This window comes from Hemibagrus wyckioides, linkage group LG06, assembly GCF_019097595.1.
Source record: "Hemibagrus wyckioides isolate EC202008001 linkage group LG06, SWU_Hwy_1.0, whole genome shotgun sequence".
In the NCBI taxonomy this organism is placed as follows: domain Eukaryota; kingdom Metazoa; phylum Chordata; class Actinopteri; order Siluriformes; family Bagridae; genus Hemibagrus; species Hemibagrus wyckioides.
In genome coordinates, this window is record NC_080715.1 from 23,265,118 (window position 1) to 23,287,519 (window position 22,402).

Sequence of the window (22,402 nt, forward strand, 5' to 3'; positions counted from 1 at the left end):
ACAGATTATATATATATTTTGAAAAGACTCTTTGAAATGCTGTTAAAATGTGTGGGGTTTTTTTTTTGTAAAATAAAAAAAGATATAATGATAAACTGCTTGTTTGGATGAGCGATGCGCATTTGGGGAAAAGTGCCTTCATTATTGGTCTCATTTCACTTTGACTGGCATACATTCACCTCCAAACAGTGGGGACAATTCAGCGCAAGGTCAACAGCACCTGCCAATCTCAGACTGATAAAATTAAACTAGATGAAACAGGATATGAGCAGATTCTGGCATGCTGATGTGATGATGATAATGTCATCTGAGAGGTCATTCTACCTTATGTGTGCCCGGACAATAGGTTGTGCACCAGGTCATTACCAGAAATGAATCCTTCTATCAGTGATATTACATTGGGAGTAGAGCAGAGGGGACAGTATCATCATGAATAAGAGGGGGTTGGTTGATTTAAATGAAACTAATATAAAAGTGAGCTTATGAAGACTAATGGATCTTGGTTTATGGCAGAAGGTCCTCCATCTTCATTTGGCTAATGCTGCATCAGTACCTGAGAGATACGGTGCATGATGAAAGAAGCCGGCCGTTACATGTGATGTGACAAGGTTCATTCCATGTCAAAGTGTGGAAATGAGGAGTGGAGGTGTTTTTGACACTACCAACTGAGGTCAACAGTCTGAGGTACGTAATTTATTTCAGCATGAAATAACAGGAAATGTGACAGCTTGGAGGGTTCATGTAGTTCAACTGGAAGAAGTGATTCAGTATTTTATTTAAAAAAAAAAAAAAAAAAATATATATATATATATATATATATATATATATATATATATATATATATATATATATATATATATATATATATATTTTGAAGATTGAGTTGTAAAAACACTTCACATTCTTTCCTGTCAGATAAGAGCAGTGTTTTATTTGTGTTTCTACTGCATGACCTTGAGTGGGAATTGGTTAGAGATTAGCTAGTACTGCAATATCCTCTTCAGAAGTGGAACCAGCAGTAGAACAGGTGAATGTTGTTGTCACCAGTAAGCTAGAATGCTGTATTGGTAACTCCAGTGACTGCATTGCTTTCACGCTTTAGTACTCTCTCTAAAAGGTCTAATTTGTTCTCTTGCTGCTCATGAGAAAAGTTTGAGAATGGACTGTTGTTACCTGGGAATAACAGAAAACAGAGAATGAGCAAGTTTTACGACCACATTTAAGGCGCTGATCAACCATTTTATGGAGAGCAGGGAATATAGTAAGCATTTGTGTTCAGCTGGATAGTATGGCATCAGGGATTGTAGACTGTAGAACTTTTTTCCTTCAATCAAGGAGTCTGAACAAAACCCATATGATTAACACTCCAACCCATATGAAAGAAACTGTTGAGAAAAATTCTTCTCTTTCTCTTTGTCTCTCTTCTCTAACCATAATTCATCTTACTATTACTTCACTGACTCAACCACTGTGTCTTAGAAGCTTTTAGCCTCTGGTACAATATATTCAGGCTATCCCAGAGAGTCAAGTAGCCTCTGACTACTCTCTGACATTCTGGCAGTGAGTAGAAGCTGGAATGCTCCCAAACTCATTAATGTTTATTGCCAAAAAGATTCAGCAAGACCAAAGCCACTGAGCTATCAAGCCAGGTGAGAGAACCATCGAGTTACTACTGCAACACAATGTCACATTCCCAGGTCCCAGGCAGTAGAGGTCTACATACAGGAGGTACTGAGCCAAGGTTTAATTTGGTTCTCAGCCTCATCTGCATTGGCCAGGTTTTTCTTTGCTTTTCCTCTGCCTCTGTATTGACTACCGACAATGGAACGAGGTCACTATCAAGTATCATTGCTCCATGTCTTTGGTGTGCTGGTGCAAATGCATAAAGCTCACATACTGAACTACAGGCTTCTTACAACCTTATTTGTATCCAAGATGAATAGAGTCAGGTTTCACTATGCATTATAAACATCTCTCCATGCTATATGTCCTTGTCAACATTCTGTCGGTGTTCCAGTTCTTCATGAACGACTGCATGAAATGCTGCACCGAATGCTGCTGAAACTGGATTTTTCAAGTTTTTACTGTGGATCAATTTCTACCACTGCAAATGACTTGAACTTTTTTAATCTTTGTTTTGGGTTACCAGAGGACATAGTGACTGAAGCATAATTCACCTCTCAGTTATGGCAGGCTCTTATAAAGGACATAATCAGGCAGTACAACAGAGCACCACCCTGAGACCAACAACCAGGTGGACAGACTGACCCAGAGCAGCAGGTTTCTCCTCACTTAATGCAGGGATGTAAAAGGAATAAGGCGCAGTCCTGATTTGGGTTGATAACATATCTACAGAAGGCTGGCTAGTTTGCTTCTTATGCTTGTGCACAATGCACAATGTTTTGCTCTTATTCAAATCTTTGTTCATTTTTTTGTCTATCATGTAATAAATCATGTAATACTCATTTCCAGTTGGATCCTCTCGCTTTCCCAGGTTTTAGCATTACAGCATTTCTTGTGAGTTTATTCCACCGACAGATGACAGTTATGAAAATGATGGAAGCACAGGTGTCTGTTTTTGAATTGTTCACCTGTGTGTTCTGTTTGTCCTTTTTTATCTGTTAGTCTGCCCTCTTGTTTAATTTGCAGTCTGTCCTAAATAAAGAAGATCATCAAAAATCAAGTTAACAAAATTAGTAGAGTCTGCACTGTCATGCTAAAAAACAGCAAAACTGCTAAGTAGTTAGTTCATTTTCACTGAAGACGTTAGAGACAGCTAGCGAGCTAGACCTAAAAACCTGAAACAAATGCAAATATAAGAAATACAACCTTATATGCTACTTTTATGTTTTATGCCAATTTAATAATTAATAATTTAATAAAAATTTATAATATTAGCCAATCTTCTCTTCTCTTCTCTTCTCTTCTCTTCTCTTCTCTGGGCACTTTGTGAGTCTGACTAGCACTGATATAGTTATGTTTGATATGCCAGTCATGTTCATTACTGTTTCAGTGACTGGCAGGTGGTTACAGGGTTCCACACCTTTAAGAGATATCTCAGTCATCATGTGGAGGAGCCGTGTTCCCGGGTGAAACAGGTGAAGAGAGCACTATCTAATAAACACATGGATATTACACATTTTCTATGCATAACCCACTTGTCCACACTTTCATTTACCCTCAAAGAAGCAAATCATCTGGGTGGGACCAAAATAATTCATTAAAAACAGGTTGTCCAGTGAGCATGAATGTGTTCTTCCATTAAAACACAATGCAAAATGGAAAATCATCCAGAGATCACAAGTTTAAATCCTGGTGATGCCACAGCCATCTGTGGCTGGGAGTGGAAAGGAAGGGTAACATAAATGTTTATGGCATTTGGCCCTTATCTAGGGTGTACATTTTATCTCATTTTATACAACTGAGCAAATGAGGGTTAAGGGCCTTGCTCAGGGGCCCAGCAGTTGCAGCTTGTTGGATCTGGGATTCAAACTCACAACCTTCCAATCCAACAACTTTAACCCCTAAGCTACCACATCTCACATTGCATGCTCTCTGCCCTATCAATCACAGCATTGCTAGTATTTCTTTTGTATTTGTGAGTTTATGGATGTAGAAAAGGGCAGATAGTACTTTCCTCCATGTATGTTACACTGCCCTGTCACACAGCTCGAGCAGTGAGCTTCAATTTAACTGGCTTCACATGACAGTTAGGAAGCACATGATTGGTAGTTGTCATTAGTTTAGTTATCATTAGTTGTTTAGAGAACACATAGAAGCCTTGTTTAACTAGGTTTCTATCTCCAGCATGTTGAGGTGTTTTAAAGGAGACTCTCACATGGATTTGTTATCCACCAGAAACTCAATTACTTGGTTTGCTAAAATAGTGAATTTCACTAAGATAAATTAGACACGTTTACATTGTATGGTCACATTTAAAGTACTTAGATAGTCGAAATTAAATATAATTAAGTTGTGCTGTTGTGTTATTGTAAAAAAAATTTGAATTGCCTTCAGTTTTACATGAAGTAAGTTTACTTTTATCGAAAAATGTGAATGAATGAAAATTTTAAAATCTTATGAGAATGTTTTATTTGGTGCCCATTGGTTTGATCAGCAACTGTGCCAGCTTTCAAATATGAACTGCGTTATGTAACTGCTGTGAACATCGTTGATGAAATACATATAGAATAAAAAAGAATTGCTTTTCAAATAACCTGCTCTTTTCTAGCTTCTATCCCTTTTCCGTTTTCTATTAATTTCCCTCTCTGTCTCTGTCACAGCATTGTAACCAAACAGTTCCTTTATTTCTTGAGTTTCTCTCATCTTTTTTTGCCTTCTCTATAGACTAGTTCATTTGCTTATTATATGTGATGTCTTTGATGAACTATTTCATAAGTATAACATAATCACATTTTCTCTTACTGACTCTCTCTCTCTCTTTCTCTCTCTCTGTAACACACACACACACACACACACACACATAGATAATGGATGAAATATATAACAAAGCATGCCACAGAGAGAAGGGCCTGGAATAACAATTGCATTATTCAATTAAATTAAATTATATTTCTACAGAGTTTTTAACAATAGACATTAGTCAAGCTAGAAGTAACCATAGCGAGGGGGAAAAAAACTCCATGACATGACCTCAGAAAGGAACTTTGATAGCAACCAGAATAAAAAGGGAACTTGTACTCTTTTGGGTGCCACAGAATAGTAGGATTATAAATTATTACTCTTTTACTGTATACTGTAGAGTCCACAGAAAAGTTATTATGATTACAGCAGCAGTTCAAGTGAAAGTTTACAATATCCAACTGAGATTTTCCACATAAGCAAGAGTGAGACTGAAAGTGTTTGGGAAGTTTAATGCTTATAGCATCCATGTGGGAACATCCACAGCAGCAGAAAGAAAATCACAAGAACAGAAGCTTCAAGAAGAAAGAGCATCATTATCATCCCAGACTATCATTAATAGCCTCAGAGACCAAGGTAAATATCAACAATTGGCCCATCAATACCACAGCAAAGGCTCCAAGAGTAAACACAGCCCAGCTGGCTATTGTCCATGCCTGTGAAAGCACAATGGCATTCAGTACACACTCTCAGAAATCCTGCAGCTGGATGCAGCCAGTGCAGTCTCACAACCCACTGCAGTCATCAGTCACTAAAGCAATGCCATCACTAACACTACCGGACAAACATGCCTGGAATAGCTGAAAGTCTTGGCTATTATCTACAAACTTTGATTTGATCACAGCTTGGCCCACAAACTTTTATTTGAAAGGAAACTATTAGATATGAAGTAAACATTACATGTTGAACTGTTCAATAATTAGAAAATATGCCCACCATGTTAGCCATAAACACATAAATGTCTTCATAATATATATATTTTTTAATATATATACTTTTAAAAGGTGGACTGCTAGAAATAACACAATCTGACAATAAGATTGGTACAATATTGTAAATTAAAAGACTTTAATTAAGAAATGTGTAAAGGTGGTAGTGGGAACACACATTATACATGAATTAGTCATTTAAGTTTCTTTCACAGAAATATTTCTCTTTCTACATGGTGGGCATCTAGTTTTCTCTCCTTGTTTTTATGGCTTTTGTAAAAATATAATAGGGTAGTCTTTTCATCAAGAAAGAAAGGCAGTGGCCTGTTAATGCTGTTTTTCAGTGTGAAGGTATTTTAATCATTTACAGTAATCACAATGCAGCGAAGCAGACAGCAATTTTGAGAATGTGCAAAAATAAATGAAATGTGTAGTTGAAATACTTCGAGTAGCAAATGTCTGCCTTTAAAAATAAGAATATTGGAGAGGAAAATGGTTAAGGTGTTGGCCTATACTGATTGGAAGGTTGTGGGGTCCACCAAGTTGCCACTGCTGGGGCCTTGAGCATGGACCTTAACCCTCAATTACTCAGTTATATAAAATGAGATAAAAATGTAAGTCACTCTGGATAAGGGTGTCTACCGAATGCCAGTAATGTGTGGTCATTATTGCAATTTAACTTTGGACAATAAGCTGTCATTCAGAAAAAAACTTGCTGTAGAGTCTATTAAACGGAATTTTATGCCATATTAACTATTACTAAGCTTACAGCATATAATCATGAATAACGTTGATGGCCCTTGTAAGCAGTGTGATGAGTGGATCGACTGATACATGAAGTAAGAGGACAGAGCAGAGAAAATAAAAAAAGGTAAAGGTGAAAAATGAGTGTGGAGTTGGGGGAAAGCAAACAAACAGAGAGACAGAATTAAAAATGAAGCCAGCAGTATGCTTCATATATGAAGGACATATCATGCACTCCGTCATCTCAAGGAACACTTAATTCCGTCAGACTGCTGTGTTATATGCGCTGAGTAGAATGGAAAGTGGGTATCAGTGTATAAGCAGCTCTCTATTTTTTAATATAAGGGAGCACAGGACTGAATCCAAATGCATTAGCATGGTAACTTTGACCTTTAAATCGTCCTCATCCAAAGATAGACAAAGATGTTTTATTCAAATATATTCTGATTTGATATTGAACAGACTTGTGCTTTAACAGGGAAAAATGTCAAGTGGAGACATTTATATTGCAGGTTTAGATTCTGTAGGAGCTTACAATTAGGTAAGAAATGAATAAATTATATAATGATATGAAACAAATGATGTGTCTCATTAAATCTGCGAACTTTAGAAAGTGTGGGTGATGATAAATAATGAATGGATTTTTTAATATCCAGTGGCATGCGTTGTTCTCCAGCCAGACAGCACAATAATGACTTTCATTGACTTCCTGAGTTTGGCAAATCTGACATTCAGAATTTATTTGGTGCTGATTTCACCTCACACTGAGCCAGTGTGTGAGCAGTGTCCTTGGTCAGAGTGTGTGTGTGTGTGTGTGTGTGTCAGTCTGTCTATCACAAAAAGAGACAGAGAGTGCCTTTCTCTTTTCCCTTCCAGCCCCCTCCTGTTTTTTTTTTTTTTTTTTTTACCACTCTCCCACTTTCCCTTCACATTACTTGGCTGCTTTCTTTTTGTCCTTCAGTGCTCTCTTTCTCTCATCTCCTCTCTTTCCCATGTCTCTTGAGATGAACAGCACTCTTAGCAAATAAGAAAATAGATATTTGCTGGGGAGAAATAGGGAGATACTGGCAAAAGACAATTATGTAGGCATTGCTTTCAGGGCACGAAAGAGCTGTAGCTCATCTATAATGTAACTAGTGTCCTTATCAACAAATTTCACTTACTTGATGTCCACATGTGCATGGCATGAGGGCTGAATGGATTAAAGTGTATTATATAAAATGATGTAAATAAAATATTCTGGCCTCCTAGTCAGCAGATCTCATCTATCAAGCTATGTTTTAGACAGTGCTCTCCATATTCTTCAGAAATAAATAAATAAATAAATAAATAAATAAAAACCAAGGGAACATTTTTGGTAGAATGGTGCATCTATCCAGTACCGCTCCAAATCTATGCAAGCACTGGAGCTGTTCTGGCAGTTTTGGTGGCCCAGAAATTTACTAACACACTAAGAAACTGTCTACTGAATTCATAAAAAATGTGTAAATGAAATAGCAATTATACAAACCATTCTTGCTTTAATATCCATCCAGAACAGAACATCTTCAGTCTTCAGAGGTACAAAGCTAATCCATCAACCTTCATAATGTTATTAAGATCATCTGGTCTGCTCTCACAGGGTCTTGAGATCAGAGCTACTCTTTACTCACCAAACCTCAGCCATGAAGAGTAGGACATGTTTACAGTGAATCTCTGTATTCTCTTTTAAATTATACATGGCAAAACACTCATGTCCGTAAAAAAGAGCTGTGTGTGTTTAAATAATGTACAGGGATATGAGAAAATACATATGTATATGTCGCTCAAATGTAAGTAGAAATTTATCTCAGTAGGGTTTGACCTCTAGTTGTTGGTTTGCGTCACATAACATTTTCTGGCTCTGTATATTTTTGATATGATAACAGAATGCAAGGTGACCTCAGCTTTTAAGCTTTCATGTGGCCAGATGGAGTCACTTACATCCTACTGAAGAAAGCTTTCACATTCTTATAGACTGTAGACTTACTCTAACATCTAAAGCTTCTTCTGATCTAGTTCAGTGATAAATGCTATGCATAGCATCGAATGTACAGAATGTAATAATGATCTATTTCATTATGTAGAAAATTGGATTTAGATTGTGGACAGAAAAAAAAAATTACTGATCTATTTGCCAATATAACCTTAATGAATTAAATTCTATATTGGGAAATAACAGTATTGTGTTAAAGAAGCATGTTTATCAATTATCACACTGTCAGGATATGATAAAGAGAAACCATTTATAGGTTCACCAAGCAAATCATAATTTCACCCATCATGAAGCATACATTTGTTTATTTATTTCCATTATAGTTCATTCCATTACAAAAGCTAAATCTGTAAACTTGACCTAGACATTTTGTAAAATGGACTTCCCCATGAGCCACTTTACAATAAGGTACGTTAATAGCTCAATAACTACTCAAGAGAAAGCCAGGAGCTAATGTAACTATTTGAAATGAATAAATTGTTATTCTTATTTAATAATGAATGAACATGTTGATGTAGTACTTGCAATACTAACTAGCATTACAATACATGTAATCATTACAAGGCTACACTCAATTTATAACACTAAATCTATTTAAGAACGTATTAGCTTACATAATGGACCTTGAGTTGTCCCACTGTCCTTGTTTCCTCTAAAAGATTAACTGATTAAATGATAAAGTGAATTAATTTATTCTATTGTTGTAGATATCTATGACGAGGCTAACAACTAAATTATTAATTATTAACATTTCATGTCACATATCACTCCAAATATTCGCTCTGTATTTTTTTTTGCCAGTAAAGCTTTAACTTGTTTGTTGGTGTGGGAATTGTTTTTCCTGTTTGTGGATTGATTTCTTTAAGCCATGGGTTTAGTCTTAACTGAAACATTTCATTTTCTTACAAAAAAATACAGAATCATTGTTTTTGGAGGGAAATGATAACTAGTGAAAACTCAAAATGCATAAATGTGTTATTAACAGAGAAAATGTGTTAATCCTGACCTTCACTACTAGGTAATGGTGTTTGTGTCTTCTTTATTAAATGATTAACGTTATTCTTTCATTAATAACAAAGCACAACAGATTGTTTATTTTAATTATTTTACTATATTAATTGATGAATATCATCAAGGCCCTTGCATAGTTATTAATTACTAATAAGCATTATTGTGAATAAAGTTCTTGAACTTTTGTTAGAATATCCCATGCATCCTACATGCAAAATGCTTTGGCTGTGACACATCGCCTGGTGCAGTGTAGGAACATTTCCTCAGTTATACTTCATCCGTATCCCATCGGAATAACAATATCTATGCAATATTATGCCAAGAAAACTTTCCTATTGTAAATCCAATCATAGGTTCTCATCAGGTAAAGTTTTCTGGTCAGACTACCACCTCTCTGTGGATCTGTTGTTTAGTTTTTGACATTGAGTCATCAATCTTGAAAACAAATTACTGATGAAGCCATTTGGACACAAGCTATTGTAAGGCACCTGTTGCATATTTGTCATTTTAGATAAAGTGGTTAAGGCTCTGCGCTATTGATCAAATGATTGTGAGATTCAGGGCTGTCAGAGAACCAGTGATGCGCAAAGCCCTTATAACATTTCAAGTGGCTTTGGATAACAATGTGTCAACAATGACAGATGAATAAAGGTATACACAGTATTAGTTAGTAAATTGAATTGAGGTTTTTAGTTGGAAAGCCTTATTTATATTTAAGTTCGGTTGTTCAGGTGAACTCAAGACCTTTTAACAGAGATCCCACAGTATCTTTATAACAGTGTCTAATGTGTTTTATTCCTTGTTAGTGCTTTGCCCATGACTTTAAGTCAAATATTGCCCCATTTTCTCCCCAATTTTGTTATCTGTCAATTCTCACCCACTAGCCAGCTCTCCCCTGTCATATGACAGCTCCAAAACAGGTAGGGTGAAGGCTAACACATACTTCCTCTGAGGCAGGAGAAGCCAGCTGTCTGCATGTTTTCTGCTGCTCATGCTGTGTCACAGGGCAGTAGAACACGCTTGGAGGAAAATATCTGCCCTCTTCTGCGTACATGGGCTCACAAATGCCAAGAATTGGCTAATGTTGCTCTGAATGACAGTGGAGAGTATACTGCCCCTTCCAAATACAGATTATGGCCAGTTTTTGTTGCTTGGCTTCTGGGCATGAATAGCTGTGGCATCATCTGGAACCCTATAAAGTGCTTTGGGTAATAAATTATAAACTTGCTTTACCACACCATGGATCCTGAGACTATGCCAAGACCAGTGCCTGTAATGGTCTGTAATTCACTAAATAGACATTTCTGATGGTGTATTTCAATTCAGAAAGAATGTAACTGTGTGTGTGTGTGTGTGCCTGGCAGGTGAATGCTCCCTGTCGGCTAGAGAGTGAGAGCGAGAGTGTTAGTGTGACAGCAGCTCAGTTTGACTGAGAGATGGGGGAAGCAAGCTGTCAATCCACCCTTCTCTAACACTAATCACACACAATGACTCCAGCTACACAGCCTATTGGCCAATCCATACAGGTCATATATCTTCTGACTTCTGTAAACAAACAATGTAGAGTCTGTGGTGGAAGCAGAGCACTTTTTGCCACTACATGGAATCATTTAACATTTTCTGTCCGGCTAATGTATTGAATCGGAAAATTCATTATGCTGATTTATAGAACTATCAGCAATGCATTACTGAAACGCATTCACTCAAGCCAATGCTGAATCATTAACAGTGAGAGTTATTATTATTTCCTGTGTCATAGGATTGATGAATAACGTGTGGGTTCCATTACACCGGGCGGAGAGAGGGTGATATGGACATGTGGGATTTCTTAATGGGCGCAGGGCCAGTGTACATGTAGCTCTGACTTAGTCGTGACTCAGGTTGTCTCAGATCCTCACAAAGAACACAAGTTGAGAAACAGTAGCACATACTCCAACTGTTACCATGGTGATCTCCACACCCTAATCTGATTTCACTTTATGTACACATTTCTTTTCAAACACAGCATTCTGTGCCTGGCAGCAGCTAACTCCCTCAGAGGCAACAGGTCTTATCAGTCACAATCATTGTTCAGGTCATACAGCTCTCTAAAAGCTCTGAAAGAGAAATTGAGGGAACCTGTTTGTGCTTTTATGTCCGCCTGTTTTTTCTTTCTCTTATCATTTGTTCTGGCTGCTGCTTATGCTTTGAATTTGATCCTTTGAATACAAGAGTGCTCTTGTACCGGGTGTGCAGGAGTAACTGCACTGAGTAGGCTGCTTTTCCTTTGAAGCTGATCCCACTTTGTGCAGATTAATAATGTAATTGTAAACCTTCACCCGCCTACAACAATGTTGAATTAATAAAGTAAACAGTATGACAAAAGGGCATAAGGATAAAGGTTTACAGTGTTACCTAGCATGCAGATGAAGTAGTATGTGGAAATAATGTGTTTGTGTGTGTAGTCTTACTGTATATTTACAACAAGGACATTTGCAGGAACAACGCAGTGAAATGTGACCTATGTTAATGAAGTAAAGGAATCTTTATTGAACAGAGCAGGATATTTCTTATTGTTGTCTGGAAATTTCCATTCACTGACTCAGAAACTTCCACATCCTTTCTGCAGTTGGTTTGCAGTCTCTGCTTCCATATGCAGAATGATGTAATAACAGGCATTTAGGAGAAAGCCTGTGAAAGTCTTCTTTTCCTAATTAATACATCTCCATCTCTATACTGTGGTTCTCTGTGATGAGTTTCACACTTCAGTTCCTCTTGTCTTCTCCCTGCTGCATTCTGGGTCTTCAACAAGGTCGGGTATGACCTTGTGCCAACATAAACTTCTATAATTTCACAATCTCTTCTCACAGCTTTCCTTCACTGTACAATTATATATATATATATATATATATATATATATATATATATATATATATATATATATATATATATATAAAATAGCTGTAAAAACTATGAAGTATGTTAAACGTTTAGAATAATTTACATACCAAAAGCAAGCTTTTCTAATATCTATATCTATCCATTTAAATTAAATTCTAAGCAGTTTGATTTCTTAAGGTAATAATAATATTTCCATTGCTCAAGAACGATGTTACTTAAATATGCTGTTTATTCAGATTTTCAGTAGTTCACTAGTTCACTCTGCATTTGCACATTTGTTGCTGTCGATTTTCATGAGGAAAGTATGTTGTACCAGAAATAACATATTTTTGCATGAGATGTTGAGAATTGCATGCATATCTGCCATAACACTAACAAGACAAGAATGAAATCGAAATCTGTGCCTAGCAAATGAATGCATGTCTTTGACGCAATTCATGCTTGTCACCTTAAATTGGCTGCTGACATCTTTTTAACACGCCCTAACAAGACACTGAGCAAATAATTGACTTGTCACATTTTTTCAATGTATTCACACCTTGAAATTGTACACTCAAACCTATGACCAGTCTTACCTGCAACTCATACTACATCATACTCTTATACTGATGTAAGTTTACTGTGGCAGACCTAGATTCCCTGTAATTTCATGATGCAATTGGGTGAATATTAGCTTCTGTACAGTTTCAGTGCAATAGTAAAGGATTCAATATACACTTTTTCCTGACTGGACCACACTGTAGATGTTGGGTTTTTTCATTTAATGTTTTCTCTTTAAGCAGTTTGCATGTTCTCCCTGTGCTTGCGTGGGTTTACTCCGGGTACTCCGGTTTCCTCTCACAGCCCAAAAACATGTACATTAGGTTAATTGGTAATTCTTAATTTTCCATGGGAGTGAGTGTGCGTGGTTGTCTGTCTATATGTGGCCCTGTGGTGGACTGGCGACCTGTCCAGGGTGTACCCCTGCCTTTCACCCAATGTGTGCTGGGATAGGCTCCAGCAGATCCCCATGACCCTAATTAGGAATAAAGCGGGTATAGACAATGGATGGATGGAGGTTTTCTCTTTAAATAATCTGTTTTCTCCACTGTGCAGCAGAATATTTCCAACTTAATCTAGGAGTAAGTTAGTTGAGATTACTGATGCGTTATTTGTAGAGGTGTAGCTGGGGGGATTTGAACCCCTCACTTGCTTCCCCAACCCCACAATTTTATAATAGTTCCAAATGCTTAGTGAGCGATGTTTAACAGAACACATGTATAGCAGGGCTGATTATAAGTCTCAAATAACACTATTGCACAGCAATCGCACTGTAGGTATGTCCATGAACAGTCATCATGTGATTCCTCTAAACCCCTACTCCGGACCTTCCTTAATTTGTTTAATCATCTTTTATTGGCGTCCCGGGTTAACCAATAAGGATCAGGTTTTTTCCCATTTCTTTCCCATTGAAAGCTACAAGCTAGCTCACTCTGAGTGTAAGGATAAGGATGAAGTACTGAAAGATTACTGCAAAAGGAGAAAAAGAAGCATAGAGCTAGTGTTATGAGATGTTTCCTGCTTGTAATTTCCTTAAGTTATTTAAAATATTTTCAGCATGAGTATGAGCTGAGTATATAGTATGACAATAAATAGTAACATATACAACTTTCACTAATAGCGTACAACATAAATACAGAATAAAGACGTAGGAGAGAGAGCGTGAGAGAAAGAGAGGATTTTCCACATTTCCTGGAGACAAAACACAAAGAAGTCTGTTTAAGCTAAGCCAAAGAGCTCAGTGTTTAAAACGATTAAAGCAATGCAACAAAAGAATCAGAACCAAAGCATGTGAGAGCTGTATAATGCTTGTCTCCTTAAGGTGCACTTTGTTTACTGTAGCTTTCCTGAACAGTTATTTAAGAAAAAAGGCATAAGAGCCAAAATGCTTGCAAGCCATGGTAAGCGTGTGAGATATTACAAGAAGAGAAAATGTCAGTTACTGCCCACAGCTGGAACTTAGTTATCTCAGTTATCTTTCGTGACCTAGCAACTGTGTTCCTGCTGCTGCTGATGCACTTCAGCCCTGGGCTGCGTCACAAGAGTTTGGACAGGAAGTTAGGCATGATTGGGATCGGGCCATAAACAAGATAAGAGAAGGAAGCTGCAAGGGGATGTCCGCAAATCGTCATCAGAATATCAATTTTATAACCACATCTATGTAGTTCATCATTTAAAAAAGACATGCATGACTATTATGCTACATATGGCCACACTGAAGTATGAGTAAGAGCTTCTGCACATAAGATAAAATTAAAATGCTGACTTTCATGCTACTTACACAAAGAAATGAAACTTTGTGAACGTTTTTTGTGATGATCAAATCATAATGTCATAATAATTAAAATCATAAATCATAATAAATCATAATAATGTATTGAAGATTTATGGTCTGGAAATGACACACTTCCTGACACTCTTTTAGACAGAAGCACTATTGCTATGCTATTAGTGTCTATAAAGTGCAGAGTGTCTCTGAAGATTGCTGTCCCATCTCTGATCCGACTCATTCTGACACTAAGCACAATCCCGTCAATAATGAAATCTTCTGGTGTGGCTCCCGTGAGAGAGAGCAGCAGCCAGAGTATGCAAAACAGCCATCATTAATAAAGAACAAGCATCACGACTTAACAGATTAAATACAGTTTTGCTTTTCCTGATAGCTGCCTTCTGGAAACTTCTTTTTAAACCAGGGTCAAAGAGAGTTACTGGAAATAAAGCGCAGGACCACAAGCAGGATCACTTTTTTTTCCTAAAGATGTGTTTGATAACACTTTTGTGTGATAGACATGAAAAGAGCTTTTATGTGAATTAGCATTGAAAATGTCTGCTGTGTTTAGTGACATCCATATACGAGTTTATGCAGATCAGTAATGTTGCCTAATTTAAAGTTGATGGATGTAAAATATTGAAGAAATCTATCACAAAATGATAGGATAACATTACCTGTGTGCAAATATTAGCTACCTGATAGGCCAGCTATGTCCAGCTAGCATGAGTGTGATTTTATTAACCTATCTGCATTCTCTATTTAGTTTGCTTCCTGATCTCTGAGCTATATATTGTGAGCTGATTGAGAACATATTTATAGTCATAATTTAAACAAAAGCAGTTAAGCATGTTTAACAATATCAAATTTAAATAAGGGAATATGAATATGAAAAAGAAAGTAACATGGCTTCAGTCGCCTAAAGTGATCTAGAGAACACAGAGCTTGACAGTGTGAGACACAGGGCAGTTAGCCCCTTGCTGCCAGCTCTTCTGCTCTTCTGTCACACACCGTCAGTGTCCGCAGCTCTGTGATGGTGTGTGACAGTGAGTCAGTGCCTTGGCCTAAGTGAATGTCAGCCTGATGTGAATGAATGCAGCAACTTCAGCTGCAGATATCCCCTTTCTCCACCCATCAGTTCAAATCCCTCAACTTGTATCTGAAAGCTTCAGCAGGCTTCGTATAAGGTGAATTGAATTACCTTTACAAGCAATATATAGAGACAGGTCTTCTGTGAAACAGTACAAGTACCACTCACTTCCTGTTTTACTAGCGATAAGATGACATTGATGAACTAAAACGTATAAGGCAGGTGGGAACTGATGTCACTCAGGAATGTCTGAAAAAACACAACTTTTGCAGACAGAGTGTATATGGATGGTGTGAAAAACAATCACTGAGTGAGCGACAGTTCTGTGGGTAGAAAAGCCTTGTTGATAAGAGAGATCAGAGGTGAATAGCCAACTCGTTACAACCATGATGTTATTTGAGTTACTATAGACTTCCTGTCACCTAAAACAAATCTGGCCATTTTCCTCTGGCTCTCTCTTATCATCAAGATGTTTCAGCCTGCAGACCACACAGGATGCTTTTTTTTCTCTTTTGCTTCATTCTGTGTAAACTCTAGAGACTGTTGTGTCTGAAAATCCCAGGAGATCATTAATTTAAAAAATATTCAAACCAGTCCATCTGGAACTAACAACCATGCCACGGTTGCCAAGTCACAGAGATCACATTTTTTCCCCCATTCTGCTGTTTGATGTGAACATCAACTGAAGCTCTTGAACAGTATCTGTATGATGTTATGATTAGCTGATTGGATAACTCAATAAATAAGTAGTACAGTTAAAGTGACTGGTGAGCGTCCTACCTATTTAGATTCAGGCTGTTTTTCCTGAAAAGTAAATATTAACTCTGATCGCCAGTTTGAATACCGCATACAGACTCATTACAGGACGCCAGATTGCTTATGTCGTACAATACACATCAGCTCGTACAAGCACCTTTCTGCAGACAGACATTGTAAACCGCATGCATCTGTTAGCAGACTGCACTTTATTAGTTTGTTGGATCATTACGGAGTGGCGAATGGGGGATTTCGGGCTTAAAACCTCATGTTAACAGAAGGGGAAATCATTGGTGCAATGAGGATATGTGGCCAGAAATGTTGCAAGTCACTAGTGGGGCCTAATAGTTTATAATGAAGCTGTCAGTTTACTGATCATTCACTGCACCTGTCACTGTAATGCTCCTTATTGTGTTGCATAGACAGAACATTACTCAGAGAGCCTGTTTCTGGAAACAGAGAAGAGGAAGAGCTGATACATGGCTGAGGTTAAGGCTATTTACGCACGACCGTCAACTCAAAGATAGTGAGACTGGAGCTTCATAACCATAATTTCAGATATTTAAAAGGTCATTGGGAGATATCATCAAACAGATCAGTGTAGAATACTTATGATTAAGTTTCCTGTGGAGCACGATTGTGATGTATGAAAGTACACAAGTTATGATATAAACTCAATGGAAATACTAGCAGACTTACACAACCATTTACAGACCCTCAGAAATCAGACAGATTGGTTATTAAATATTGATCTGGTGAACTGACTTGTGAGAAGAGAAGAAACCATTTAATCATAGACAATAATGTGTATGTTCCATTGGTTAGACAAATCCCAGCATGCAGATGATGGCCCAAATGTTTTCCAATGAGCAGTGTGATATCAGCAGGAAAAGTGTCTCGGCCCACTCTCGAATCACCACAGGGAGCAAGCCACAAAATGTCACATCAGCTGTGGCATTTCTCTCTTCAGCCCAGATTCATCTTTCACTTGAAACATTGAGTGATTTGGCACCACAAAATAATGAGCTGTTGTCAGATAAGAGTTTAGACTTTAACTGAGGCAGCAGATGCAGTTGCAGATAAAACATTCCCTTGTGTGAGGATGAAGAGATGCATTGTTAAATAATCACTGGGAATTGGATGATATATGATGAATACAACCCTCTTTTTGTCATTTGACGTTTTGATCCATTCTTTTCAAATATATTCTCCTTTTGTTTGATAACCCTCTCCAGTCTCTTGGCAAAGTTCCCCATAGTCCTTTGAAGCACTTTTGATGTCCCATGGCATTATAAACAATACTTCAGCCATTTTTTCCCCACCAGCATCAGACGCTTATGTTTACAGGACCCTTTGTGAATGAGACATAAAATAAACCACCGCAGCATTTGTACTATGTGTGTTCTCATCAGTTATCCATCCTTTACTCATTCAGGAGCTACCGTCATTTGCTTGGACATGATGATAGTCAATAATTTATTTACTGACAGAAGTGTTCCTCAAAGATTCAAGACTATTCTTCTTCACAACAACAACAACAGCAATAATAATAATAATAATAATAATAATAATAATAATAATGATGACGATGAAGAACACAAAGATTTCATACCTGTTTGTTATTGATCTTATTCTATTTAAGCAGTTGTTGAAGTCTTTCCAAAAAATTCACTATGGTTCACACAAAGCAAATATATATATATTTATACATATTTATAAAAGAAAAATGTCATGACTTTAAGGATAAGACATTAAAGAAAGACTCCTGAACTGTTTGCTGTAGCTTATTATTTCACCCAGAAAATGATTGTTCCATAAAAAGGTAAATAGTCAAAGATGTCTGTATTAACAGCACACTAAATGAATACTTTCTCTCTTCTCTCTGTTCTTCTTCTCAAATGCCTCTTAATGTAAATGATTTTGGTCATATTAGAAACAGAGTACTATATTTATATATTGGAGGGTTCCTGTAGCCATGTATCATATGGAAGATGTAGAAAAGAAAAACATTACAGTAACAGCAAGCAAATAATTCTGATGCATAATCAAAAAGGGAAATTCATCTTCTATTTTCCTAGTGCATGCATATGATATCTATGCAGGAAATCAAAAAATAATTTGATTCACCTATGTCCATCAATATTTCCTTTATGAAAGTGTCAAGCAGGACGTGTCTTAAAGTTAGATTTATGTTGATAAAATCTGGTTTTCATAAGCTGCCAGTATAGCTTAGAAACAAAGCAATTGCTCTGATGCAGCAGGTGTAAAACAGCAGCAGTATCCGAGTCATGATGAAGGGCGGCTAGTCTGAATATTGCATTTCTTAATCAGGGTGGTGGCACGTGTATGAAGAAAGATAGATGTGTAACGATGTTCTTCGTTATATATCAGGCAAAAGTATATGAACACCAAATCATCATATCCATGTGTGTGCTTCTTAAATATTCAGTTATAAAACGATGGGCATTAATATAGACTTCTTCCCCTCAACCTCCATTCATCAGTCAATGCTTTTCACTAGAGAGAGTGCCTCAGTGAGTCACTCCATCCCTGGCAAACTCCATGTCTTTATTTCTTTATTGGCATTGTTTGTATTGTCAAAACGGAACCTTTGGGTTAGGCCCCTAAGTTCCACTAAAGAAAAAATTCTTATATTATAAGATATTTTAGATAATTTTGTGTCAACTGTATGGAGAAGGCTCACATATGGATGTAAGGGTCAGGTGTCCACATATAATGTAATGTACATACTGCATGTGGCCTTAATTATATACCTAGTCCTGCTTTTGAAAGGTTATTAGATGAAGCATTTCCTGTGCAATTCAGAGCACAGTGTAAATGCACAGAAACCTCATGAATGACTGGATCAGAGACTCAAACTCAATTAAGGCCAGCTGTATATATAGGGAAATACCTGTAAAAATATGTGTTTGTCTTGGTGTGGGTCTTTTGCGGGAGCTGTAGATGAGAATGCAAATGTAAATGTTATATAAGAAACAGATTTATAGCTTAGTGTGTCTATATATTTAGTACAGTACAGTAATAGGATGGTATGTTATAGTATTGTAGATTAGTTATATAGGAAAAGATTCAGCATAAAAATCATTTAATGGAGCCGATTCAAAGTGCAATTACATGCACAACACCAGATGTGTTAAACAAGTTCATCATGAGTGGGAGAGATGACTCTGTGTGTGTTATAAAGAAATGGCAATCATGTAGAGGATGTTGTATAACAAATAAAATGACATTTTGTTAAAAAGTGTTAATGTCCATTTTTGTGTGGAAACCTTTGAGACACCTTGTAGAATATGATACCATCCTATACTGATATATTGTTACCAGAATTTCTTACATTTTATCCAAAATATTTTATAATTTCTCTGTGTTGCGCCATTTACAGATTTTTTTGTGCTATCTTTCTCCAGCGTGTTCTGACTCAAAGGATTTTCAGCTGTCTTTTGGGGATTCTCTTGAAAATTCCCTCAGCATTTGATTTTCCCCTAAGGTAATAATTCTCACAATTCTGTATATACTGTGTCCGAAAAAACTACACGTAAAAGAAGACGTACATGAAGTATGAAAAATAATAATAAAAAGGTATCAAAACTGTTTAGAAAATATAACAAACCCATGAGAGAAGAATAGTCTTTAAAAAGTGTGTAGGAAGAGAAAGACAGAGAGAGAGAGAGAGAGAGAGAGAGAGAGGTGAGGGAAGAGGAGAAAACACAGAGAGAGTGCTGATAATGATTTGTGTTAGATGTGTGAACACAGGTGTGAATATATATATAAATATATGAGTTGTATAAATATCAGAAAATGTCCTGAAAATTTGAAACCTTGTCAGATTGTAGGAGAGCATGAGGCAGAATGTGAATAAGGGAGCACAAGACCATGATAAGGAGAGGAGAGGATTGTGGCCGAGGTTGAAGAGGGAAAAGAAGGCAAAGCAGTGAATGAGTGAGAAAGCAGAAAAGCTGAGGGATCAGGATAGAAGGAGGGGAGGGGAGCTTTGATTTCATGCTGCTAAGAGTGTGCTGTCTCTTTGGAGATAGAAACTGAGGTAGCACGGTGCCAGGGGAGCTTCTTCAGAGACGAGCATCTCAGCGAGCACCATATACCAAAATCAATCTCTTTTCCACCTCTCTTTTTTAATGAAATTACCAGCCACTTTGGTCTGTATCATGAGATTCGTTTCAGCTTTAGTTGTGGTTTGATGTGCAGTAGATTAGTGAATGATACATGATGCAGGTCTGCTCTGGATTTTAAACCTGCTGTTGAGTATGTGATATTCTCAATCAACACAAGATTAATTTTGTGAGACAAAGTTAAACGAGTGTCTATCAATAGACACAATGAAACACGAAATATCTACAAAATTACAACCTAACTTCTGTAGCTTCTCGAGTGATAAAATGTGTGACGTGAAGTGGATCCTAGACTGAGCCTTAAGAGAACGCATTTAATGGCCAAGTATTAATGAAAGAATTTATCTTAATGGCCTGGCATGGTTGGTTATCTTTTACAGGTGAGAAATGGAGACAAATCCTGACTGAGCCATTCTTTAGTCTCTCTAAACTCCCCCTTTGCACAAGATTTTGTAAACGTCCCCTATCTGTGAGAGTCCAAACATTTATCCAGCTCAGAGGGATTTTCTTTGTCAGACATAATATTGGGAGCTGGATATTATTGAGTTTTGACCTCTCTACCCTTTCTACAACAATGTGATATATATGTGATAGAAGAAAATAGATTTATCTTTTTTTCAAATCAAAACACGGCTCAGTTCTCTACTCAATCCGGCAAGAACTTATTGTAGTTATAATTCTGACCTGCACACCCTGACCTCACTGCAAACTTTCTGCTTTGTTCACGTCTATAGGTGTAGATTATAGCACAAAATAATCTATCACAGCCCTGCTGAAAAGCTACTGTTGCTTATGGCTTAATAGGAAACTGCCCCATTTTTTTTTTCTTTTTTGAGCAGATTCATAATTATAATCTGTGTCATGAGTCATACTGCAGAGATCTATTCAGAGCCAAAGGTCCAATTACTTCTAATTAAATTCAAGGAATTAAATGTTAGTGTAAAATAAATTTTTGGAATTTACATCTCAAAAGACTACATTTTTGAACACATGGGCATTAGCGTAATTATTCAGCTGGAAAGAAGATCAGGGTGAAGTTTGCAGTGTATTCCTCAGTGCATCTTTCTGGAAATGAATCTGTCAATATTTTCACTTTGTTGGACTTATCAGACCTAACTCTGGCTCAATCTATACTTGTACGCTTTGCACAGCAATGTTCAGCATGTCTTGGAGAAAAAGAAAAGCGCTATCAATTATTTTTTCAATCTTATTTTGCTATCAGGGTTGGTGTTGTGAAACACTTGAAGTGTGATAATGAATATAAGCTCACGCTTGCCAACAAGCCACAGGGGGACATATTGCTCAGAAAAAGACAATTCTTCTGGATGATGGGCCCAGAACATGCAACGGTGTCCGTCCTTTAAAAAGAACTACAAAAATCATCAAAGAAATGAGGTTGTGAATTACAAAGTGCACACAATGTGCTTCATTTAAGGTGGAAAACAATGGATTTTTTTAAGTAAATTGTTCATACAAAAAGAATTACGATAGTCATGAAAATCATGTAAATGTGGAAAATATCGTTCCTATTTACACATACTCTGGAGTGAGTGTAGACTAACGCATTACAGAAAATTACAGAAATTACAGACACCCTTATTCAGAGACTCTCATAAAAGCAATTTGTATTCTCTATCAAAAATACATCCTCATGGTAGTTCAGGAACTAAGAATATCATCAAAAGGACTTTGTAAAAAGCAATCAATTTTATTATTGCTTCTAATATTAATTTAAGAATATGAGAAATGAAGAAAGTGAGCAATCTCATAAATTAAAAAATACAATTAATAATTTAATTATGATTAGTAAAAAGTTGCGCTACAAAGGGAGGACAGGTTGGTCTGTCTGTGCATAGCTGCAAGCCGCAAACAAATGCTTGCGCTGACGCTCGATTTAAGGTTTACTCATTACGATTAATAAAGTGAGGTGAAATAACTTGCTCCCAGCTGTATGTGCACTTGAACTTTTAACGAGTTTTGTGGATGGCACTACATGCAAATGAGCTGTTTCTGGAATGCACTATACACTTCACAAGTGATCAGCATGCATACGCAAGTAAATCAACAATGCTTAAACTTTTTATAAATCCAATTTAGGTT